Source organism: Bos javanicus, chromosome X, assembly GCF_032452875.1.
Source record: "Bos javanicus breed banteng chromosome X, ARS-OSU_banteng_1.0, whole genome shotgun sequence".
In the NCBI taxonomy this organism is placed as follows: Eukaryota; Metazoa; Chordata; class Mammalia; order Artiodactyla; family Bovidae; genus Bos; species Bos javanicus.
The window spans coordinates 135,260,196-135,287,662 of NC_083897.1; positions in this window are offsets into that span (position 1 = coordinate 135,260,196).

The following is a 27,467-nucleotide window of genomic DNA, read 5'->3' on the forward strand; positions in this document are numbered from 1 at the left end:
GGGGTTCATTCCTCCTGCCCACTGGTGTCTAACTGTTGGCAACTGAGTTCCCGACCTGAGCTCCCCACTCCCCCCAGCCTCTTATGTTCCCCACATCCCAGAGCAGGGTTGTGCTTCTGCATCGCTCTCCATTTACAGTTCCTCCTCCAGGAGTCTGTCTGGTTCTCAGCTTTTCTTTAAAAACCAGAGCCTGGTCTTGTCCCCCCTGATAGTACACATTAAACCAAGTTTCTTGTCACTGGGTAAGGCACAGTTGCCCATGCACAGACTCGCAGATGCTTGGCTGTGGTATCTTCCACAGACCAAGAGCCAGGGTCACACAGGAAAGGTTCCATCCTCCAGGACAAGCACAGACCACGTCACCTCTTCCCTGGGTGGGAGCGTTTGCCTAAACTGAAGAGGAGACCATCTTGCCCTGAACACCATCCACGCCTGATGGCTAGATCTCTTCCGACATCTCTGTTGAGCACTCGTGTGCGTGGTCAGGTTTATTGCCAGGCCCCAGCCACAAAACATGCATGGTGTGGTTTGTGTCAACCCGCAGGCCTCATTAAGTGGTTTTGAAAGTTGACACCCAGACAGTGGTGGGCAAGGAAGAGAGAGACTCTGATAGTCATGACCTGGGGGTCATTGGGAAAATGGCAGGGATTCAAGATGAGCAGGAATCCTACTGAACTGCTGGTATTGGGTGACTTCTGTCTCTGGCCCTAGGAATCAGATAAAAATATATTAGTCATCTCCTCTCTCTCTCTGTTTGCTCTCTGCTCTCCAGTATGTCTGTTGGAAATACATAGATGCTTCCAAGAGCCTTTTGTGGTGAAGCCCTCAGAATATTCCAAAAGGCTGTGGCAGCTTTGAGTGATGAGTGCATATGTATTCATTTCAGTCCAACTCTTTGAGATCCTATGGACTGTAGCCCTGTGTCCATGGGATCCCCCAGGCAAGAATACTGGAGTGGGTTGCCATTTCCTTCTTCAGAGGATCTTCCTGACCCAGGGATTGAACTCAGGTCTCCTGCATTGCAGGTGGATTCTTTACCACTGAGCCACCTGGGAAGCCTGTGGCAGCTTTGAAGTCACTTGGAAAAGAATTGCTCTCTATTCTGAATTAAAAGTATCATTCCATGATAATCTTTGTATTACTCTGAATTTTGAGAGGGTTGAAAAATTGTGTCATTTATTTCATAGTATAGCTGTTTGGGATTTTACATTTATGTACAAATATTCAGCTTTGAGACCTGTATTCAACTTCTCAATTAAAATTTTATGCAGAGCCAAATTAGGCCTGCAAACATATAGTATATTTGTAATTTTCATTCATTTTAATTATAGTTTCATTCAGCCCTCAACAGGAACATTTGTTTTCTTACCTATAGTCTACAAAACATAGAAAAAAATTAGTTTCAATTCTGTCCATTGTATTTATACCTTTCCAGGAAGGAAGTGTAGTGTTATCTTATTTCATTTAAATTGAAAATTTTCTTCTGATAATATTATATAGGAAGACATATACCGTGCTGGTTTAATGAAAATTTCCAGAAATATCTCCTCCAAATTATCTTCCTTCCAGAGGAAATAACTACTTAAAAGGAATCAAATATAGGTTTACTATTTTCTACCAGTTTTTCTCTTATAACCTGAACATATACAATATGCTTAATTGAAAAGAGAGAAATATATTTTCTATTATCATGGCTCCAGTAAGTCTACTCTTTAAGGAGTGCCACTTTTAAATGCATTTTTAAGATTTAAGTTTGTCATATCTTTGTATGAACTCTTCTAATTCTTCCCAACCTAAACATTATATCTATTAAATACTTTACGTTTTTTCTCAATTCAAAATGATAAGGTAGGAATAGAAACAAATTCAGGCTTTTATGAAATCTGCTCTAACATCCATGGAATGATGATTTGTGATTAAAAACAAAAAGAAGAATTTTTGTTTTGATTTCTTTGAAATGAAGAGTACTGTTAAATTTACCTTTACTGGTATGTTGTGTATACACCCAAAACTACTCTCTAATATCTGGGAAAATGAAATACATTTAGGTGAGAGATAACTGTAGACTTATGCCATCTGGAGACCTGGTTATAACGACATAATGTCAGTGAGATCCTCCCAGCAGGATGGAGTTGTTCTGAGTTCATCTGGCAGCTTCTGTTGGATCTGGGAAATTCAGAACTGGCCAGCCTTCCCTCTTTGTCCTGACCCCCAGCATACACGTTATGGCAGGGAAAAGACATTGTTGCCTACCAGCCTCTTGCTCTCCTGCTCCACAACCAGCACACCCCTCCCCACCGCTGTACAGAACTTGACTTACTGAGTCCTGACCACCAGAATCCACAGGACCCCCCAAAATAGGCAAGGTCGGAGTTTCTAACTCCCTTCTCCCTTTTTGGAGCACTCACCCATACTGAGTCACAGCCACATCTCTGGCACTTCGCAGTTGACTGGAGGCATGCCTTTCAGGTGAGAAGGAAGGTTTCATGAAGCTGGCCTGAGTATGATTTTCAGTTGGGGGAGAGACTGCATGCCAGGAAACACGTATTTCATTCCCAAATGCATCCATCAAAGCAAATCTAGCTGTCTGAAGGCTTCTTATATTTAGTAAAAATCAATAGCCTGATGTATCCCCACTATATTTCCTCATGAACAAGCTTTCAAGTTTCCTGGGGGCCTTTCCCCAGGCTCCCTATCAGAACTTGGATTTTCTGTTTGAATGCTCTGCTTCACCGGAAGTCCAGTCATGCAAGAGAGTGTTGCGTCACTCAGTTAACCTCACAGCCACTGGCAGAGACCTCTCCCTAATACTGCAACAGGCGCCTCTTACACCCTTTCTAGTTAATTCCTCCCCTCTTCAAGGTTAAAGTCAGAGTGCTACTGTGGATTTTTTTTTTTCTTCTCAGTGCTATAGCAGTGCTGTGAAACCATTTTATAGGAGTTGTGTAAAGACAGTATGGAGTTATTACAGAGTGAGTGTGGAAAATTTACAAGTATCTGTATCTCTTAGCCTGTAATTTTCCAAAAACAGAGCCTGAGAAAATGGCTTGTGTGCAGAGTTTATTTGAGACCTGACCCAAGGATGTAGGAGAAAAAGCTTGAAGCTGGGATGAGGAGGATCAGTTGGTAAATTTGGGAAGTAGGAAAGTCAATGCAAAGATGTGTCGTGGAGTCAGCTCCTACTCTAAGCTTGCTGTCATCTCCAACTCTTTTTTCGACCCCATAAACTGTAGCCCGCCAGGCTCCTCTATTCATAGGATTTCCCAGACAAGAATACTAGAGTTACTATACTGGATTACTGTTTCCTTCTCCAGGGGATCTTCCCGATCCAGGTATCGAACCCATGTCTCCTGCATTGGCCGGGGGATTCTTTACCACTGAGCCACTGTGGTTTTTCCTACTCTAGGCTACTCATGCTGGATGACCCAGGCCCCTCCCAGGAGACTTAGGAGATGCATCTCAGAGCTGTCTGCCCAGGGCACAAAGGAAGGAACATTTACCCTTCAGGTCCCAGCCCCAGTGACCAACGGTAGATCTACACATGTTCATTCCCACACGTGCTTTCTGCTTGTATTTGCATGAGGGTCACGTGGATTCCTCTGAGTGGCCTGCGCTGTGGTGTTGAGGAAGCCTTGGGGCAGGGAGAAGTAAGAGGTGTGACATGTAGACGGGCACTGTCAGGTGGCGTGTGTGAAAGTGCCAGCCACCGTGCACATAACGTGACCAAATGGTGTGCTTCCTTAGGATTTCCGTGTAGTCGTTTCTTTTGAGAGTGAGATGGAACTCCCAGCAGGGAAGTGGGAAAGTGAGACTGGGGCAGGAAGACAGCCCATGAATGGTGCGTTATCCAGACTGCTGTCTCTGTGGACAATTGGAACTTAATTCCATTGGAGAGCTCTCAGAGCCAGTAATAGAAAATGTGCTTCTGGATTTTTTTATCCAAGGGTGAGAGAACCGGGGTGTTTATACCATTTCACACCAGTGATTGACTATGGGCTTGGGAGCATTCACTCCCTAGTACTTTGTAAGTATGGCCAAGCAAGGCTCCAGCAATACTCTCAAAGAAATGTATGTACTGTCTGGTTGGAAGGCAGACTAGGGGGCAGTCATGCAATTAAGTGAGCATATAGGGGCTGGACACTGCTGACGAGCTGCTGCAGTCCTTGACAAATACATTTTTCTTTATTTGTAGTACTCTTATTTCTGCAGGAGAGTCTTTTATTAAAGGGACCGCTGGGTTAAAGTATATATTTTTATCAATTATAATAGATGCTACCTAATTGCTTTCCAAAAGAAATGTCATAATTCACATTTCCACCAGTAGATTTTAAAATTACTCTTTCTCCTATTAGCAATGAATGTTATGATTCTTTCAAAGTTTTGCCAGTCTGGTAAATATAACATGATGTCTTACTACTTTAAAAAATATTATCCTGATTAGTATTTTTGTTCATTGGCCAAATGGATTTACCCTCCAGAAAATCTCTCTTCAGATTCTTTATCCCCTTCTTTTGGTAGGTTGATTTTCCCTTTTGGTCAGTTTTTAAGAGTGCTTTGTGTATTATGTATACTAGCCTACTGGCTGTTCTCTGTTAGAAATATTTTTTCAAGTCTCTTCTTTGTCTATCAAAACTTTGTTAAAATTGTTTTATAATATAGAAGTTTTATGGAACATTTTCTGGATGTACTGTGTTGTGATAAATCAAAGATGCCAACACTCGCTGTTACATACCACTGAGAAGGAAAAAACCTGTCAATTAAATCGCTACAGTGCTCTCTGATGACTTTAACCTTGTGTTTGCAGTGGGGACTTTTTCAGGCTTTAATATTGACAGTATAGTTTTGTAGCGCGTTGAAGAACACTGCTTTTGTCACGACTGCCTACTTGCTTCATTGTCTTATATTTCCTTATTAAACTACATGTAGCTGGAAGTTTGGGCTTCCCTGGTAGCTCAGTGGTAAAGAATCCTCCTGTAATGAAGGAGACGAGGGTTCAATTCCTGGGTCGGGAAGATCCCCTGGAGGAGGGCATGGCAATGCACTCCAGTATTCTTGCCTGGAGAATTCCATGGACAGAGGAGCCTCACAGGCTACAGTCCATGGGGTCACAGAGTCTGATACAACTGTAGTGACTGAGCAACACAGCTGGAAGTTTAGCATCAGCTTCTGGTCAATTTCAGCAGGAAGTTTCTGGTACTCTGATATTCTGCTCCTTCATGATAGTGCTGCATGAATTGGTCAAAATGGCCTCTTTTCTTTTGAAACCTTTTTCACCTTTTTCACGAAATTTGGCAGTTCCTTCAGTCTCCGTCTCAAGGTTTGGTGTCAATAAGCAATACTTTTCCATGTATCTCAACAGCAAAATGTAGTATAGTTTCACTCATTTGTGAGTATTTTCCTTTTTGACCCCACAGAGCACTTGGCTATTGCTCTGTGTGAGGCATGGAACAGGTTCCATTCCTTCAGTGGTGTTGGGCGTTTGCTTCTCAACTATCCCAGTCATGTCAGTATACTGTTTTATGCCTTTCTATGTACCCAGTAACGTTTTATTTCAATCTCAAATCACTGTACACTTAGGAAGCCATTTTAAAAATGGCAAATAAACTCAACAAGGGAGATGCCAACAATGCACCTTAATGTTGTTTGATCACTGTCGTGTCCGACTCTTTGTGACCCCATGGACTGTAGCCCACCAGGCTCCTCTGTCCATGGGATTTCCCAGGCAAGAATACTGGAGTGGGTTGCCATTTCCTCCTCCAGGGCATCTTCCTGGACCAGGGATCGAACCCTCGTCTCCTGCATTGGCAGGCGGGTTTTTTTGCTACTGAGCCACCAGGGAAGCCCAACAATGAATATATATGACTGTTGAAATGATAGCAGTATCAGTAGTCATGACCAAATCTGAGCATGCTCAGACACGTAAAACTAGGCCACAAATGGACAGTTACATCCAGGTTCAGAGATGTGAAATGAGAGGGAATACATACATCTTGGGATCAATAAAATAAGGTACATAACTTTTCTTAACTCCTTTTTAGACTAGAGCAACAATGTTTTGAGCTTCCCTTTAGGGCCAGTTTCAGTCAGAACACCTGTCTTTACACTGTGTAATAAAACAGAGGTAACTCCCATGAGTATTGATACAGGTGATGTATCATGTATCCCATGTCATTCCACTCAGGGAATGCTCTCACCTTTCATTTTCTACCTTCTTGTGAAATATCAAGTAATTGGTTCGTATCACATGTAGTGGTACTATGTGATCATGCTCTTCACTTTCAATATCCTGTGGGCTGGAAAACCACAATACCAGGAAAAGATGCTTTCCAGGCCAGAAACTGGATGAAGGACAATTACAGAAGGCGGGTGTGGTAAAAACAAAATTACAAAAGCAAGGGTCTGGGACTTGAGTCTTGCGTTGCCATTGCATCTCTCCCTTCTAGTTTTACCCACTAGCACAGCTCACACCTCTAGATTTCTGTATCAGGGAGATGTTGTCCAACAGTTGCTGCCTCTAATATCTTTCCATCTCTGACGATGCCGCTTTCCCAGTTTAGAGCTTATTTATGCCCTCTGTCAATGGGAGCCTCCCAGGGCCCCTTGGTGCTTGAGCCGAGGCTGCTATAGCTCTCCATCCTGCAGAAAACTGGGGACCACCAAATAAGACCACCAAAAGCCAGGCATGGGTCACTGTCCTAAGAAGGACAGGCTGATTATTGCTGGGGTTCTCTGTTGAAGCAGTTTCCCCCCTAGTCTTGGCTACCCAGGAAACTTGAGGCAACTAGGTCCAAATCAGGGAGAGTTGAACCGGGTCCTCCCACCACACAAGCCATGGCTGCACCCCCCTCTTCCCTCCTTCCCCAGTGCCTCCTGCCCATTTTTCTGGGTTCTGTTTTTTGTTACCCCCAAACTGTTTAAACTTCTCATTGTGAGATGTAACACATCCAGGAAATTAGGCCAAGATGCAAATATAGAACTTAAAAAAAAAGTTTTGCAGAGTGAGCACCCATACAATTAACACTTGTTTGGATCACTGTACAGCTGTTGAAGGAAAATGAGTTACAGCTACACATAAAAGTGTGAATGAATCTCAAAACATAATGTTCAGTGAAAATGTTGGTTCCAAGAGAACGTATACAGTATGATGATTGTATTTTTAAAGTTCAAAAACACATGAAATTAAACAGTTATAAAGAAAAAATAATTATAAAGAAAAGCAAGAGGAAGTTAACCACAGAAAGAGGAAGTTAACCACAGAATTCAAGACTATGGTTATCTCAGAGGGGCAGGATGGGATGCAAATGAGAATGGGTTACTGGGGACTGTTAAAGAAGCAAGTGTTCACATGCGCTTATAGTTTTGGAATTCTTTATTATGTACTTTATAAGTTATTTTGCATCTACTCAATATTGAATAGCAATCTTAAAAAAAAAAAGAATACATTAGCCATAGAGAGGCTATAATTAGTATCTTCTGATCTTACCCAGATCAGAAGAGCCAATGTATTTTTCTCCTCTGGTCTCACTTTTCCCATCCAATCTACTGTAGGCTAGGAAAATACAACCCCCTTGCATTCAGCATGTATGTGGGTGTTTGTACTTACTGTTTTTTGACATATTAGAAGTTGGCAAATACAAAGTGAAAAAAGATATGAGGCATAAAATGGAACTCCAAGATGGTTGGTAAAGAATGAGAAAAATGCAAGGATGAGCAAGGAAGAAATGACTGGGGACCAACTAAAATGAAGAAAGATTATTAGAGAACATCGCTTTACATTAATGTACAGGGGGGACACCTGTACACCCGTGGCTGATTCATGTCGATGTATGACAAAACCACAATATTGTCAAGTAATGAGTCTCCAATTAAAATAAATTAATTAATTTTAAAAATTTTTAATGAGAAAAATGCAAGGATAAGCAGGGAAGAAATGACTGGGGACAAACTAAAATGAAGAAAGATGATGAGAGAATTAAATGTGTACACACCGTCATAACTGTAGAAATGACAGAGGATGCAGCGAGGTGATGACTCCACAAGGTTTCTCAAAGAGTCAAAGACTGCAGAGAAAAGGGGATTTTTAAGTCCTTCTTCTGCCATGTAGTGATATTATATAGTTGTTCTGTATATGTTTTGTAGACAAAGATTCCTTACCCTGTGGTCAAGGGACCTTATATTCTAGATATTTGACTGAACTGTACTGTTCATATCAGTGATTCAGCATTGAAAATACTGTTCAATGGAATCAACAACAGGACTGTATTCCCAAGAGGGTGATCTTAATAGGGAGGCAGCCATGGTCCTATTCCTTGGCTGATAGAAACTGACACCATCCATGACAGTCACATGAATGATCTCTTCATGGAACCTTGTGTGTATGTATTTAGAATGTTTTCAGTAAATATTGACTATTATGTTTAGAAGAATATGTATGACACTAAACTTGTGATAGACATCTTTGGCTGCCTACCCAGGACCATTCTCTCTTATTCACAGCTATCAAAACCCTAGTTTTACTTGGGAAAAGTTGGATCCAGCGCTAGAGGGTGAACCATGATTAATGAAACCATAATGGCAGTCCTCTTCTCCTTTGGTTAGTGGTCGGTTGATGGGTGACTGTGTGACCCAGTTCTAGCAGAAGAGGTGGAAAGGCAGCCTTGTAGGGGAGATTCTGGAGAAGCAAAAACAGTAAAATCTCACAAAGAAAAAACCTTTTTGCCTCTTCCTCCACTTAGTGCTTTGAACTCTGCTTTGGGAAGATGTTCTCTTTAGAGCTGGGCCAATAAAACCAAGGAAGGTAAAGACTCAGGGTCCTTGGTGACACCATTGCCCTTCTGAGCTAATCCTAACAGACTTCATGTAATAACAATAATCGTCTTTATGTTAATTAGGTTTTCTGTGATTTGCATCACATAAAAAAGACATAATGAGTGAAGTGAATGAATGCTGATCTACATTTGTGTAAACATACCTGAATCACTTACTCTATTTTGTTATCATTTATTATCATATCCAAAGCACATACCATATGGACTAGCGCTGAACAAATAATTATTAAAATTATTGAATAAATAAATATTAAATGGAAATAAAAACCTCAAATTCCAAAATAAACCTTAGTGGACACACTTTTTGATGTTTCTGTAAAACTGTGTATCTTAATGTCTAAGCTCCATGAGTAGTTAGAGATGTTGCAAATTGTCAAATGCATATTTGATTTGGTTAGATATATGCTAAATTTAGGAAATGGAATGCAAATAAGAGACTAAAAGCTTTTCCTGGCTCTGACATAAGGTACTTTGGCAGGGGAAAAAAACTCAATAGTGGAACTAGAATGAAGAATTTGGTGTAAATTGAAGAGACTCATCTAAAAATTCAGCTTACATCATCTTTTAATATATTTCAGTTACCCAGAAGAATATATATATAGCATTCTGAGGAATATGTTGATCTATAACTCCCATTTGAAAATGAAATTCTCCCACAGTGGTGCCACTTTAATACCCCCTAAAGCAGCCCAATGTGCTTCTTCCTTTAGTCCTTCCCAGTTAGCCTCTTAGCAGATTCTCTTAGATTAGAAACTATACAGGAAGGCATTTAATGCAGGTCATGATTTTGATCTTATTTAGAGATTTCTGCCAGCTGATAAGTACTGAGAGGGTAACAGGCAGGAAGGCTAGAGGTCCCCAAGTGGAGGAAATAGACTGCAAGTGTCAGACTTTTTTTTTCTCTCTGTTAGTCAGTAGGAGGAAACAAACTACAAGTGTCAGACATTTTTTCCCCCTTCTCTGTACATAATTTCTATACAAAATCTCCAAGCCAGGCTTCAACAGTACCTGAACCATAAACTTCCAGATGTTCAAGCTGGATTTAGCAAAGGCAGAGGAACCAGAGATCAAGTTACCAGCATCCGCTGGATCATAGAAAAAGCAAGAGCATTCCAGAAAAACATCGATTTCTGCTTTATTGATTATGCTAGAGCCTTTGACTGTGTAGATCACAACAAACTGGAAAATTCTGAGAGAGATGTGAATACCAGACCACCTGACCTGGCTCCTGAGAAATCTGTATGCAGGTCAAGAATCAACAGTTAGAACCAGGTATGAAACAACGACTGGTTCCAAATCAGGAAAGGAGCACGTCAAGGCTGTATATTGTCACCCTACTTATTTAACTTGCATATGCAGAGTACATCATGAAAAATGCGAGGCTGGATGAAGGACAAGCTGGAATCAAGATTGCTGGGAGAAATATCAATAACCTCAGATATGCAGATGACACCACCCTTATGGCAGAAAGTGAAGAGAAACTGAAGAGCCTCTTGATGAAAGTGAAAGAGGAGAGTGAAAGAGTTGGCTTAAAACTCAACATTCAAAAAACTAAGATCATGGCATCCGGTCCTATCACTCCATGGCAAATAGATGGGGAAACAATGGAAACAGTGACAGACTTTATTTTCTTGGACTCCAAAATCACTGCAGATGGTGACTGCAGCCATGAAATGAAAAGACGCTTGCTCCTTTAAATAAACGCTATGACCAACCTGCTGCTAAGTCACTTCAGTTGTGTCCGACTCTGTGTGACCCCATAGACAGAAGCCCACCAGGCTCCCCTGTCCCTGGGATTCTCCAGACAAGAACACTGGAGTGGGTTGCCATTTCCTTCTCCATTGCATGAAAGTGAAAAGTGAACAGGAAGTCACTCAGTTGTGTCCAACTCTTAGCGACCCCATGGACTACAGCCTACCAGGCTCTTCTGTCCATGGGATTTTCCAGGCAAGAGTACTGGAGTGGGGTGCGATTGCCTTCTCTGATGACCAACCTAGACAGCATATTAAAAAGCAGAGACATTACCTTGCTGACAAAGGTCCATCTAGTCAAATCTGTGGTTTTTCCAGTAGTCATGTATGGATGTGAGAGTTGAACCATAAAGAAAGCTGAGCACCAAAGAATTGATGCTTTTGAACTGTGGTGTTGGAGAAGACTCTTGAGAGTCCCTTGGACTGCAAGGAGATCCAAGCAGTCCGTTCTGAAGGAGATCAGCCCTGGGATTTCTTTGGAAGGAATGATGCTAAAGCTGAAACTCCAGTACTTTGGCCACCTCATGCGAAGAGTTGACTCATTGGAAAAGACCCTGATGCTGGGAAAGATTGAAGGCAGGAGGAGAAGGGGATGACAGAGGATGAGATGGTTGGATGGCATCACCAACTCAATGGACATGAGTTTGAGTAAGCTCTGAGAGTTGGTGATGGACAGGGAGGCCTGGCATGCTGCGTCCATGGGGTCACAAAGAGTTGGACACGACTGAGCGACTGAACTGAAGTATACAAAATTAAAAGTTTTCTTTTAAAATTCTGTGTTGCCATGACAATACCTGGTTCTACCTTAACTTAAACTTTTCTCAAACCTTGAGCTCACCAATGTGTTTTTCTTATGGAAATGTTTTTCTTTAGCTATGTTAATGAAACTATGTATTTACTTGAAAATCTGCCTTTCTTCAAGATTCATGCCAATTGTTTCATGGCAGGGGATGACTCACCTTGTGCCAATACTATCTCAAAATGCATGTTGTGGGTGAGGGGCCTAGTGCCACTCTCAATTTTGAGGCATTTCCTTTCTCTAATTAGCAGCTTGCTAATAGGTATATAACTTCTTGCTATAAACTAGCAAGGGGGGCACTCTTTCTGCCCCCTTCTAATGTCTATGTCAGAAACTTGCTCTCTCTCTTTTATACTTTAATAAGACTTTATTACACAAAAGCTCTGAGTAATCAAGCCTCATCACTGGCCCCAGATCGAATTCCTCTCCTCTGGAGGCCAAGAATCACAGCTTCGTTCACGGCTCATAGTGGCAACCTTTCAGTATAGGCAGTAATCGTGATTACACATGGTGTGGAAATAAATAAAATATGCAATACGCAAGTTGACATATCTGTCCACAATGGTACAAACAATAAAGAGTCACTTTATCTAAATGATTAGCCTTAAAAAAAAATATGCTTACTTTCTCCCTGTCATTATTCCCTTCCCATGAGCTCTTAAATCTCTCCATTTAAAACAACAAAATAATCTCTTACCCTTCTATCTCATTCTAGGCAACTCGGTATCTCCCTCCTATTCATCATCCCCAAATGTCTTGAGTTATCCATACTACCCTGAGGCATATGCAGTCAGTGAGCCCCTTACCTCCACTCAACTCTGGGCACAGGCCAGTGGCATCCTATTTTAAGCACCCCATGTACTCCCCTTGAGACTTCTCTCAGCCATCTCTCGTGCCCTAGGGAATATCCCTCAGCCATCGATGGCTGGGAGTTGGAGGACAAATGCAACATCCCAGCATCTGAGTGGAATGAGCATGACTGAATTATTTTCTGCATTTCTGCCAGAGATCCCCAGTAGGGCTGAACGACAATCGCTCACAGCATTAACGTGCTCAGTATCTTACCCTTTGCGAGCTTCCTTCCCTTTCCTTCTCACTTGCCCACTTCCTTACTGGTGCTTCCTGGGATTTCTCCCAAATAAAACACTTTAAGTCAGATCCTAGTCTCAGAATCTCTTTCTGGGGGAGCTAGACTGAAGCAACTCATTTCTGTTTCATCACTGTTTATCACTCTCCAACCATTCCCATGTGGGTTCTGCCCCATCACGTCACTGAAGACTTCCATGTCAGTGAATACAAAGGGCATTTTCATCTTAATCTCTCAGTGACATTACACAAATTGACTGAAGAAACCTCTTGCAATATTCTTTTGACACCTTGACACTGTGTACCATTTTTTTCTACTTTTATTTCTTTGCTGCCTGGTCTCCCTCGTGGTCTCCAACTAACAATTACATATTAAAGTTCTTCATGGCTTGATTCTACACCTACTCCTCTTCTCACTCTGTACACTCTCTCAGGATAATTTCATCTAGGTGTTCATTTTTAGTTGCCATCCGAAAGGAAATAACTGACACATTTGTGTATTTAGCCCAAACCTTTAGTCTGTACTCCAGACTTGCATATCTAATTGTCTACTTCATACTTACTTGATCTCTTGAAGGCACCTCAAACTCAACTGTATTCAAAGGAAAATATGACCTTTCCTCCAACACCCTGTACTATGCTATTGATCTCTATTTCAGGGAATGTTAACACTGTTCATCCAGCTTTCAAAGGCCGAATCCTGGTAATCATCCTCAGTCCATCTCTCTTCTTCATCACCATTCCCCAACACATGTCCAATCTGTCATCAATTGGATCCTTTTGATTTTACTTCTTAAATAGTTTTTAGCCTGTCCAAAAATTTTTAAAACAGAAGAAAAACCTGTCTCTTCTTTTGCCTCCCCACCATCTCCTGAACCTCTACAAATACCGCCCCACTTGCTTGCCCAGTTCCTCTCTACTGCTGCCTATGATCCATTCTTCACACTATAATCAAAGTGGTAGCATCATTTCCACCCTTGTCCTCCTCCCTAAGTTTATTTTATTTATTTTTTAATTTAAATTTATTTAAATTGGAGGCTAATTACTTTACAATTAAACATGTTAACATCAGTACTCACCCGCACCCCCTGTGTTGAAAGCACAGTGTCTTAACCACTGGACTGCTAGGGAAGTCTATCTTTTTTAAGAACAGCATTTCCTGTGGACCTTTTTTTTTTTCTTTTTTGCAAATTATGTGTTTGTTTTAGTTTTGGTGGCCCTGGGTCTTCGTCGCTGCCTGTGGGCGTTCTCCAGTTGCAGAGAGTGGCAGCTACTCTCTAGTTGGGGTGGCAGGCTTCTTGTTGCGGAGCATGGGCTCTAGGGTGCCTGGACTCAGTGGTTGAAGCTCTTGATCTCCAGAGTATGGGCTCAGTAGTTGTGATTCATAGGCTTAGTTGCCCCATGGCATGTGGAATCTTCCTGGGCCGGGTATCAAACCCCTGTCCCTTGCATTGGGAGGTGGATTGTTACCCACTGTACCATCAGGGAAATCCCATTTCCTACAAATCTTGTGACCAAGAATTCTAATATGTCTACTCCTTCTATTCATTTTTCTTAGAGTAGATGTGACAAATGATAAAGTCTCATGTTTGAAATAATAAGACATTTAACTGGGAAGAAGGCATTTCTTCCGTTGCAGGAAATAAAATGTTTTCTATTTGCTTATTTTTAGAGAATATTGCTTCTTGGTTTATTAATTTTTATAAGATTCTATTAATAATAGGATAATCATTTCCTTGAACATTTTGTATCATTTCTATAAGTGGCACTATACGTGGTTAATAGCCTAACCCCAAAGCTAGCCATGTTTTCAAATGTGATTAATATTTCTGTCTTTTTCTTAATGCTCCATTAACTACTGCAAAGTAAGTGGTCCTACTGCCAAAAGCCTTTTCCATTAAATGGAAATACATTTACTCACATTGTGAATTAATTAAAGCCATATGGAACTTAGAGCAGAAGAGTCTAACTTACACATTTTGTTTTAGAAATTTAGAAAATATGGAGCCATTTGTGGCCAAAAGGACTCCCAGATGCTTTCCTATCTTAAAAATTCAGTAACAAGTGTTTCAGCTTTTTCTCAGTGATTGCAGTTTTCATGAGTATGATTATAGCAAGATTCCGCTTCTGTGGTTAATAGCAAGGGGTTTATACTGAACATCAAAACCTCTGGATGGAGGGAGATTTTTCTGTGGTTTTTCTTCTGATTCCATAAATCTCTGATATTTTAGAAAGTTGAGTGTGGGAGCAGAGGGCCTGGCCGCATAGATTGTTAAGGTGATGGATGGCCATATCTCTAGTTCAAACAAATCATATGCTTTTTAAGTTCAACAGCTATGCTGAGGTACACAGGTGTGGGGTAAGGAGGCCCACACACACAAGAAGTTGCTTGTGCCAGGGTTCCTGTGAAGAACAGGTGATAGAAGCTTGAGCAGTAGAACACATTGAGGACTTTTGTCCTCTGCATATCCTCCCTTATTTCTCAGTTCAGTAACTATTTATTGAACACACAGAGAAGCTGAGCTGCATCTCCACATTATGAGGTAGCGTACAGAGAGGTGGCTGTGGTCCTCTCTTACTGCTTGCTCCATGGAAGGCCAGCTGTAAGGGTTGATGTCCATTTATGGGCATCCATGAAGGCACTTTCTGGAAGTTACTTGTCTCCAGAGGCACTGCTCCCAATTTAGCATGAAAAAAACTAAGGTCCATTTCCTCTCTTTTCTGAAGCCTAGGAGATGAGCATCAGACTTGTGCATCAGAATCCCCTGAAGGACTTGTTAAAAAACAGATTACTGGGCCACAGCCCTAGAGTTTTAGATTCAGTAGTTTGGGGGTGAGGCCTGAGAATTTGCATTTTTAACATATTCTCAGTTGGTCTGTTGGCCTCAGATCCAGACTTCTAGAACCACTGGGCCAAGACAGCCCCAAGCAGCCAGAGCCCTGTTATTCTCCATATACCATTCCAGGCCCTCTCAGGTCTTCTGTTCCCAAAGATACCTCCCAAGAAGGGGCAAGAACCTCCTCCACGTTTCACCATCCAAGATCCCCATTTGAAAAAGAGAAGCATACTCAGAAGGTGGAGGTCTTCTCTTATGGCTTCATCACGAATTGAAGGAATTATATCCCCATCTTAATAACTGACTATTTGTTGAATACTTACTGTATGCCAAACACTGTGGTAGGACTTTGAATTATAATGAGTTAACATACACTGAGTGCTTGCCTGTGGGTTAAGCTGTAGTCATGGTCATTTCAATGGTCATTTGATTTTCACTATAGTTCATTTTACAGATGAGGAAACTGAGGTATATAGACGCTGATAAGTTGTGCAGAGACACATGACATATAGCTAGTGAATAGTGGAGCCAAAAATATGAAACTAAGAAAATGTGAGATCTTAACCATTAAGATATAGTACCTTTCAACATATGTCTGTGTCTATGTATCTTGTTGTTTAGTTGCTTAAGTCATGTCTGACTCTGCGATTCCATGGACCATAGCCTGCCAGCTCTTCTGTCCATGGGATTCTCCAGGCAAGAATACTGGAGTGGGTAGCTGTTCCCTTCACCAAGGGATCTTCCTGACCCAGGGATCGAACCTGTGTCTCCTGAATTGGCAGGCAGATTCTTTACCACTGAGCCACATGGGAAACCCTCTGTATCTATCTAAATTCCATTTAATCTTTCCAAGAACCTTAAAAAGTAAGCATTATTAGCCTCATCTATAGATGAGGCAGCTGAAGTTTAGAAATATGAACAACTTGCCCACCAGGTCAGGGGTGGATGGGAATGCAGGCTGGCTGATTCCTGAATACATGCTTCTGGTGTATAAAAGATTATATTTGCTTCAGCAGGTAAGACCAGCCATTGTCCTCCCAGGGCTCATTGGCAGCCCTTGACCTGGCCAGAACCCCTCTCCAAAGCGGCTGAAATGAATGGGGAAGATGAGTTCAGGCCACCAGGATTCATAGCACCTGAATGATAATGTCCCCATACCAAAGGGCTGGAATAGCTCCTCAAATTGACGGAAGATTGGCCAGAATTATTTAGTGTTGGGCCCTTGGTCCTCCAGATTAGGATGACTGCTCTGTAAGGGACCAACTGGACCTACATTTGGATCCATCAATTTTCAGGGACTTTCTAAGCCCAGAAAGTAACTTATTGCAAAATCAAGCGTCCCCCGATACTGCCCCCTTCAGGACTGAAACACGCCTTCTCCCAGATGATGAAAAGTTGGTCAGTGACAGCTCACAGCTTCTCCAGAAATTGCTCTTGGCTGAAGAGAGCCACTTCATCCAAGGCTATGCGTCTTTGGTATTTAGGAGGACATCCCCTAACCAATGACTGGTTGCTTCCAGGGCATAAAGGCCCAGCCTCCTGGTCGCAATCAGAATATTTCTGCCAGGACATCCCAGCTCTAGAGGTCCTAGGGTGACCAGCCATCCCTGGCTTGCCTGGGCCTGAAGAGTTTCCCAGGACTCAAGACTTGAAGTGCTAAGACTCAAGCAAACAGGGACAAATTGATCACCCTAAGAGATCCCCCTGTGACTGTCTGAGGTCCATCTTCTCCTCCTACCCACCACCTGCTTCCTTCCCTTCCCTTCCCTCATAGATGTTGATTTCTAGGCCATTTCCTAATAAATTTCCCTCAAGCTGATCCCTATCTCAGAGTCTGCTGTTTAGGCTTTACTTAGAACCTGTCAGGTTTTCCCTAACACCTGTGACACCCCAGACTAGGGGAACTACTGGACGAGAATGCCACCTCCTGCAATTAATCCTTCTTCCCTCACCTGCTGAAAGACTCATTGGATGGGTCTGGAGAGATGGTGCCAAAGTGTATGAACAAAATGAAGCTAACAGTGATCACAGCCAGATACAGAATTCACTCAGCATCTCCAGTAGTTGAAATCTATTTGTCAGAGATGATGTCACAGTATCTGAAGCAGAGTGGAGTAAAGCTATTAATAACTTGTGCTATAATGCACACTTCTAATTTTAATTTGTGGGGAAATGTGTTCATATGGAAATAAATTCTTAAAGACTCTCTACCCCAAAGTCTAGTCTAGTCTGTCTGTCTCCTCCTACCACCACCTTCCTTTTTCTTTTCCAAAAAATTTTATTTTGGAGTATAGTTGGTTTACAATGTCATGTTACTTTCAGATGTACAGCTAAGTGATTCAATTATACATTTACATGTATCTGTTCTTTTTCAGATTCTTTTCCTATTTAGGTTATTACAGAATATTGAGTAGAGTTCCCTTTGCTATACAATAGGTCCTTGTTGATTATCTGTTTTATATGTAGTAGTATGTATCTGTTAATCCTAACCACCTAATTTATCCTCCCCCACCACCCTCTTCCCTTTGGTAACCATAAATTTGTTTTCTATGTCTGTGCGTCTCTTCCTGTTTTGTATATAAGTTCATTTGTATCATTTTAAGATTCCACATGTAAGTGATATCAGATGACATTTGTTTTTCTCTTTGTCAGGGTTTCTGCCTTTGCCAGAATTTTTAACTAATAAAAATGTGTTTGCTGAGCCTGACTCCCTAAAGCCGGGTACAACATGATTGAATTCTAAATTTTGTATGACATGGGCTGTAATCAAGGTGGAGATCCTTACCAAAAAATAATTAGCTCTGAGGATAGAAAACTCAGCAGATGCATAATAATTAAATTGGCTCTCTGTTTTTATTTTATTGAGAACTCTAAGCTATATTGATCTTTCAGACCAGATGTGGATTCAAAGCAGATGCCACCCCTTGTAGATCCTTGCTGAAGTGCTTATTAAAAAAAAAAAAAAAAAAGGAATAATCTTGAAAATTCCGACCTAGTATATTAACACATTTTGGAAAATCCCAACACTTGCAGCTTCGAAGTACCTGACTTGGGGTTCTGAACTCCTACAAGTAGAAGTCAAGTGGGAGATGCTGGTCCTTCCAGTATCTGGTGGGTCTCCCAACATGGAGGGAAAAATCTAAGAAGAAAATCAGATGGGTGACGGTTTCAGCTTTGCCAGTTGAAAAGTTCTAGGGGCTGTTACACAACAATGAATACGATTAACACCACTTGAACTGTACAGTTAAAAGGCTAATGTTTATATTAGTGTTTCTAACTCTATTTTTAGAAAAAGACAGAAACTTGAGAACAAGCATGAGGTAGCAAATGACCTGCTGACTGCTTCTGCTCACAGGAGGGCTGTACAGAAACCTCCTAGCTCTGAATGGCTCCTTTCTCCCAGACCCAGTCTTCTTCCCGATCTTCTGACCTTGATTCCCAAGCCCATACTTGAACTGTTCTTATTCCATCTCTCAGGACTACCTTACTCCTCTGTACCCCAGTAATGTGTTCACTCGCTGGTGAATGGCCTCCCCTTGGACTGGCATCTACTTTGAGTGTGACCTCCCTCATCCAGGCGACCCTCTGTGTCTGGACCAGAGGCTACCAGCCACGCATGCTTCGGTGCTTCCAGCCCCATCATCTTTCAGAAGGGGTTCTCGGCCTGAAATGTGCCCTCCTGATCTTCAGGAGGTTAGACATACCCTCTCTTTTGTTCCCACAACTCCATCTGGACCCTCGCCATGTTATCTTATAATTGTCTGTTTCCCATTGTATCTGCTTACATTTCTGTCTCTTCAGCCAGTACCTCAGTGTGAGCAACTTGAGGGCTGCAACTAGTATATAGCTGACTAGAAAGTTATTTTATTTTTTGATCTATGATGTGTGATATGTGTATGTGCTCATTTGTGGCTGACTCTTTGTGACCTCATGAACTATAACCCACCAGTCTTCTCCGTTCATGGAATTGTCCCAGCAAGAATACTGGAGTGGGTTGCCATTTTCTTCTCCAGGGGATCTTTCCGACCCAGGGTCGAACCTGCATCTCTTTTGTCTCCTGCATGATTCTTTACCACTCTGCCACCTGGGAATCCCTCTTTCTATGATAACAGAGCTTATTTTGAATTTCACGGTTTTTGACCATCCTGATAAAAGTTAGTTGATTCTGAGAAAAAATTCGGTTTGTTATTGATTAAGCACATACCAATTTCAGAAGGCATTGTTCTGATTTTATATATGATAAAAATATAAAAGTTATTAAATAGTTGCTATAAGGTAATTTTATTGATTACCCCCAAGGGAAAAGTATGATAGTCTTCCAATACTTATCTACTATGTAAAAATAGATCTTTAAAAAAAATAAAATCTCGATGTTAGTGTAAATAAATGGACTGTGGTGTAAAAATGATTTTACTGTCAACATGCCTTATTCAGTCTCCTTTTTATTTATGTCACTTTTACTACATTTACATCACCACCACCACCAAAAAAAAAACTTAAATCTATTTGTTGTCACCTTTTTTTTAGCTAATTGTTGACATGACAATTCCAAAGACATTTAGAGCTTAGGGTTTCTAAGAAAAGAAAATGAACTAGGTAGAAGGCAAGATTTGTTTTTGTTTCTTTAACCTCTATATTTATCAAAGTTATATTTCTGTGCACAAAGTTTTAATGAGCATAAAATGCACATATAATATTTTTACAGATTTATATAAAAACCAAATGTCTCCCCTGCCATTTGCCCCCTTTGAGAAAAATCACTTTCTTCTTTTCTTAGCTGATTTATTTTTATTTAACTATTCTATTTCTCTAAATAGCATGTTTCTCTCAGTAATTGCTGCTTCTTGATTTTTTGGCTCAGGCATAATTAACTGACTTCCCACTGTGGAAAATGAGCATTTAACATCCTCCCTTTCCCCAGTGTTCTCCTTTATTATGGCTATATAAATACTATACAGTGGTGAGCTTTGTTGTAAAACATGGTTACTTTTCCTTGTATATACTTTTGATTCTCCTGTGATTGGTAATTGCATAGGAATTTGCATAGGCATGCTAAGTTTTCTGTGTCCTAGCATTAAATATGAATTAAATACCATGCTTTTTAGCAACTGTATGAATCTCTTTTCAAGAAGTCCAGTTACACCCATTGTTCTACAACGTTCATTTTTCTTCTAGAAATCTCTCCTGAAGCTTTCCCATCTGTGCTTCTCCGGTTGCGTTGCCTTCTGCACCTTCTACACTGCTGCCTCTCTCCTGTACCGATCTCCTAGGGCATGTATTCAGGGATTTCTTCATCAGTAAAGCATACCCTGAAGTGGCTTCCGAATTATGAAGATGAGATGGTAAGTCTTTGAGACCTTTTCATTTGACTAATAAATTTGGTTGAGTACAGGATTCTCGGTGGGAAATTGTTTTTAAAGCATTGGGCCTTTGTTTTTGAGCTTCCAGTGATGCTGTTAAGCAGTCTGAAATTATCCCAGTTTCTGAGTAGTGATATGTGACCTGTTTATTCTCTCTCTCGCTCTCACTCTGTCTCTGTTTCTCTCAGCATGTGTCTAGGATCTTTTTATACTCAGGATGCTGCATTTCTTGATGATGGGTCCTCGTGTGTTTATTTTTATCCATGACCCTATTTGCTCTGTCAGTTTTTTCCATTTAGAAGCATTATGTCCGTTGATTCTAAACATTTTCTTTAATTATGTCTTTGATGGGTTTTTTTGCCTCTGTTTTTATCTTTTGGAGCACCTCTGATTAGGCTTTTTGTTGTGCTGGGCTGCTCTTTTAATTTTCTTATTTTCCTGTCTCATTACTTTTTTAAGCTACTTTCTGGAAGACTTCTTGAAATATGTCTCCCAACCCAACTATCAAGGTTTTCATTTGTGCTGTCATTTAAAAACAATTTTTTTAAAAAGAGGCATAGTTATCTCCTTAATGTTGTATTTTCATGATAGCTTGTTCTTGTTTCATGCTTGCAATATCTTCTCTGGTGGTATTAACAATAGACTTTTAAGGTTTTTGGTTTTCTGATTTGTCCTCTCCATACAAAGCCACTGTCATATCTAGGTGGCATTTTCTCTGGTAGGTGTATTGGTCTCAATATTGTGTTTAGAGACTTTCCTCAGATATCTGGTAATTCTTGATATCTGCTCATACTTAAGATTGTGAGATTACATATGTTACTTATTAGAAGCTCTGGCCAATCAGAATCTCTCATCCCCCTGGATGAGTGATTAATTCACGGATGAGCATATTGTCTTATGCTGGGTTGATGTGTATTCTCTTGATGATTAGGAAAAATGACTCTGCATTCCCAGTGTTACTAAGCTAGAAGAATGTGAATTTTTATTTGCTGGTGCCATCTTGACCTGTGCATAGAGAGAGATCTCAAGAGATGGGGAGACAGAATGTAGATAACATCACTTGCAGCCCTGGATCTGATTAATTACACATCTTTTGACTCCTCCCTAACTTTAGTTACTGTACCCCCTTGAGTTTTTTCTTGCTTAAATTATTGAGAGTTCAGTTATATGACTTTGAACCGGAATTTTTTTGACAGATACGATGTCTTTCACCATGTTTCTCTGTCGGCCTGAAAATAATACAGTTTATGCCACCTACATATGCAAAGGGTCATCAACTATTCATCATTTCCTTTCAGCTTTCTCATAATGGCTTATATACCCTCTGAGTACTAGTGTATCATCCACTGTCTAATATAGCAACAGTGAGAATGACCGTATGGGAACAGATGCAAAAATACCATCTGCAAGTAACAGTGATGATAAATTCACATTTCCTCTGAGGGTTGCCTCCTCTTCCTCAAAGGTCTCATTCACTTCCTGGCTATTAAATAGGGAGAAATTGTACCCAAGATTATTCACTGATTTCTTATTTTTCACTCTTACTGATTTCCTCATGATGGCATGTGTATTAATGCCTCTTTATCTTAGAGTGTTTCCTCATTTGGCTTGTTTGTGAGAATAGGGCAAACGTTCCTTATTTATAATGTCCTTATTTACCAGGTTCAACTGTTTTGATCTTGAACCTTTTAATATTACCACTTTAAAACTCATATTTCTTACACAGTTTTCAGTTACTCTTTTTTTAGCAGATAGTGGATAACCTCTCAATTGAGAAATCTATCTTTGTTTAGCAAATTCCGGTTTAGATTCCTCTAAGAGAAATGAGAACTGAGAATATCATAATCATACTTTTTTTTTCTTGAGCTATGTCTGAATATGAAATATCTTTAGCTTACCAGGGCTTCTAAAGATAGCTCTCATAAACTTCATATTCCTACAAAATCAGGTTGCTGTGGAAAGCAGTGGAGAGTGTCTCACACTTCTGTGTCCACAGGGCCTGATGTATTTTCTGTGTCCATAAAAAGAAGTCACATAATAATGACTGATTTTACTTGGAAACAGTTTTTCCTGTCAAAAATTTTTTTTAGTGATTTGTTTAATCAGCCTTCCTGATTCTGAACACATTGTAAAGATGGTGTTTATCATCTTTATTAGTTGATTCCATCACATGTGAGCCTCTGGGCATGCTCACATGGTCCTGGGGCTGGAGGAAAGAAACGATCATTCATTGTTCCATGCTCTAGAGTAAGTGTCAAAAAAGCAAGAAATAGGCTCTTATCTCAGAGCCAAGAGTTGCTTATAGGGCCAGAATTTTTAAATAAGGAACTGGGCATCACCAAAAAGAGGCAATGCATTTAGGTATTCTGAAGAAAAGGACCAGGCACCCCTCAAACATCACCACCTGAAGGTTAAGCCCCAATGGGACCCTTCGGTCCTTGCCTGTCTCCCCTCCTACCCCTGTCTTTTTTGTATGACTTCATCCCGCTTTTTTCTTTTTATGTTTGGTGCGTTTTTCCATTTCAAAAATTTCTCTTTTCCATCTCTCCCAAAATATGACTCCCCAGCTAAACCCACTCTGATTATTTTTTATTTGAGCCTCGTCTGATTTTTAAAATACTTGTTGACTTTTCAGTTATTTCATTTGGAGACAAGTAGAGTAAGCATCTCAATTTAAGGACAACTTGCTAGTATCACTACAGTGAAACAAAGAATGATACACGAGCACAGATCAAATGTTAATAATGGAGACAAACCCAGTCTAAAAGTTTCTATTACCTTTTCCCAAGGATTCTGGGAGCTACCTCCTTCCACCCACAATGATGCATTTCTTTAAAACTCACACATTCTTCTCCCTCTAGCTAGTGAAAGAGTGTTATAGAGTTGGATCTATAAAGCAATGTGAAATTTCTTATCTTTCGAAAACACAGTCTCATGAAATCTGGCTGTGCAAAAGAAGCAGATTCATCTATACCAGTGTCATTGTCATGGTACTTGGTGGCCCAGAGGCAGAGGGTTTCTGATTACATGATCATAAGGCTATGATCTAAGTCTCTATTTCCTGTGAAGTAACCATGTCATGGTTAATAAAAAGAATAGCCTTGGCATCAAGAGGTTGTGCCTCTGGATTTATAAAATTTAGATTAGATCATTGTAAGGTCTTTCCCAGCTGTAACATTTTATGTTTTAGATCAATATAGCTGTGCCCTCTTGGAGGAATTTTCTCTCTTCTTATTCTTTTCAGTTTTGAAGGGGAAAAAAAATCCACATTTTGCGAAAAGACTTTTGTGAAACCCCCCATTTTATGGAAAATAAGGCCCTTCCCTTCAATCCATCCATTACAACCCCTCTCCTTCCAGGAACAGTGGGAACATTAAGTTGACTAAACCCTGTAATTCTAAGCTTTCTTGGCTTAATATTGTTCTGTGGAATTAAGAACTCTGAATACCCCTGTGGACACTCTCCCATCTTGTTTTTCCAAGAGGATTTTATTCTTGACCCACAGGAGTTGGAGTAACTCCACAATAAAATGTTGAGGATTTCGTAGTAACTACTTCTCTATGCCACAGATGGTTTTCCTCAGTACAGAGCCTTCATCAGACAATGTGACAGAGAACATTTTCACTGGCAAACATTTTCAGTTTCATTTAGGGATGGTGTATGGGGAGACACAAGCTGAATTTATGTTTCAATATTATTAGATAAGTTTCTGCCAGACAGTTTTTTTTCTTGAGTTAAAAGCCATTCTGACATAGGCACTTGGGTTTTATTCATCTCTGAAATTACTCTCATAACCAGTTTGAGAAGAGGGTTTAAATACAACTGGATTATTTTCCCTCTAGTCACTACTTTCAGCCACGTCCTGTAATATCTCCCTTCCCTGGCAAATAGTGCATCATTTACTTGGTAGGTTGAGCGATTACCTTCTGGGGCCTTTCAGTTACTTCAAGATCAGCCCAGGCTAAAGCTTCCATCTCAGACATCATTTATAGAGCTCATCTCCTCCATCACCCTTCATACAAACTTAAGCTGGCATCATGATTACAACCAGTGGATAGGAGCTTAATCAGCTGTGAAGACATGGTTTTCCCCACTGAACCTTCCAGAACTAACTAAAGAGAGATGGGAGGAGAGATAGGGAAGGAGACAAGTGTTCTTGACTTAAGATGGCTGTTGTTGTGCTCTCTGGCTTTCATAACGTCACTGCTGCTGCTAAGTCACTTCAGTCATGTCTGACTCTGTGCGACCCCATAGACGGCAGCCCACCAGGCTTCACCGCCCCGATTCTCCAGACAAGAACACTAGAGTGGGTTGCCATTTCCTTCTCCAATGCCTGAAAGTGAAAAGTGAAAGTGAAGTCGCTCAGTCGTGTCTGACTCTTGGCGACCCCATGGACTGCAGCCTACCAGGCTCCTCCATGCATGGGATTTTCCAGGCAAGAGTACTGGAGTGGGGTGCCATTGCCTTCTCTGCATAACGTCACTAGATATCTCTAATCATTGATACCCCTGGGGTAGACATCCAAAGGAGATGGGTCCTAGGTCTCTGGTGGACTGGGAGTTCAAGGGTATGAGATCTTGAGGATAAAGGAGTTCAGGGTGTCTCTCACTGCCCCAAACCCTGAAAAGTTGAACCACATTTAACTTTAGCCCTATTCAGCCTCTCACCCACCCCCCACCCCAGGTGTTCCTGAGGTCGCCTCGCTGAGTGCTTGTCTGGCATATCAACAGGAAAGGTCCAGTCCCCTTACTGCCTTAGTATAGGTCCCCAAAAGCATACTCTTAGATGAGAAATGCAGAAAAGGAGTAGGAAGTGAGATGGAGCAATGAAGCCAGCTGGAGCTGTGTCCAGCCAGTATAGAATGTGGGCCTTAGAGTTTTCCTGACTGTGAGGGAAGGGAGATGAGTGCCCTGTAGGCGTCCTCATCTGTGATGAGTTGAGAGTTATTCTCATGGATGTAAACTTCACAGCATCTTTGGCCCATGTGAGCATGGCAGGTTGGACTCCAGTGGCCAGAGGAAGCTCTTTGGCAAAGAGCCACAGAGGTAGAAGTGGGTGGTGCCCTTCATGGCACCATCTCCAAACTCATCCCCATAGGGTCTACAATGGTGACTGCACTGCTTCAGGCTTGAGCCGTGACACACGCCTCACTCCCTGACTCAGTTGAGAGGGACAGTGGCTTAGTGGACACATTCTCCCCAGGGCAGGATGTACAGACTCCCAGAGGGGTGGGAGAAAGCACACCAGGCCATTTAGGGCCTAACCTTTGAACTCACCCCCTGTCCCTCTGGCCTGTTCTTCAGTGGTCAAGTTCAGTACTTACAGGGGAATGGGGAGCATACTACTTCTCCCATGGAAATAGAGCAGGAGGCAGGAGAGGTGACCACCTGGTCAACAGTAATGCCATTTCCCACACACTTTTTCCAAGCAAGGAAGAGATTGAAGAGCCTCAAAATGGATAGTAACAAATGTCCAGAGAGAACAAAGTGTGCTTGGTGGTTTAAGATGCTACTGATTACCTTCAAGCATGTATTTGCACCAGAGAAGAGGAGACCAAAATAAGATTTTAGGTAGTTACTAGAATTTTTTTAAATGTATTAATTTATTAGTAAATAATAAGCACTTATCACATAATATAACATTATAATAATTCATGTATGTATTATAGTAAACTATTAAAAAGTAATAACTAGGTAGCTGGTGTGTGCAGCTCTTTGTCAGGGCTTGGCAGAGAGAAAAATGAGATCAGGTCAGAGCCAGAGGAGAGATTCAGAGAGCATCATGGAAAAGACAAGTGACTTTTTGGTGGAAAAGAAGAAAAACCATTATGAAGACAAAAAGAGAGGGGTTAACTACAAAAGAACATTTCCTAGGTAGGTGGGAGTTCATTCTAGCTGAGGGACCTCTAAGGCTGAAAAGAGAATGCCAAGTGTGGCTGCTGCTGCTGAGTCATTTCAGTCGTGTCCAATTCTGTGCGACCTCATAGACGGCAGCCCACCAGGCTCTCCCGTCCCTGGGATTCTCCAGGCAAGAACACTGGAGTGGGTTGCCATTTCCTTCTCCACCAAGTGTGGCTAGTAACCTCAAAAACACATTTCTAAGCCCTGTGGGGCAAGATCCCAAACTAATTATTAGTTAAGATAGTTAACAATTATTAACCATCTTTAATTTTGTCATGAAGATCAATATCTGATATTTTCACTCTCTTTTCAGTGTCCTCTTCTCCTGCACCCTTAATTTAACAATTTAAGGCCTGAAATAACAAGAATAATGTGGTTCAGGTGGTAAGAATCCACCTGCAATGCAGGAGACCTGGGTTCGATCCTTGGGCTGGGAAGATCCCCTGGAGAAGGGAAAGGCTACCCACTCCAGTATTCTAACCTGGAGAATTCCATGGACTGTATAGTCCATGGGGTCACAAAGAGTCAGACATGACTGAGCAACTTTCAAAGACAGCAAGCTGAATAATAGCTTCCAAAGATGTCCATATCTGAATCTCTGGAAACACCTTACATTAAAAAGGGATTGGACAGGTGTGATTAAATTTAAACTCTTGAGTGTGGAGAGCATCCTGGATTAGACAGATGGACTCAGTGTGATCACAAGGGTTCCTATAAGGGGGAGACAGGGGGAGGTCAGGGTTCTGTGAAGGAGGAGGCAGAGATAGGAGAGATACAACCAGGAGCCAAGGAAAAGAGGAAAACTCCCAGAAGGTGTAAGAAAGAGGCAAGGAGCAGATTCCTCCCTGGAGCCTCCAGCAGGTCCCAGGCCTGTCAGCACCTTCATTTTAGCCCCCATTAATTCAT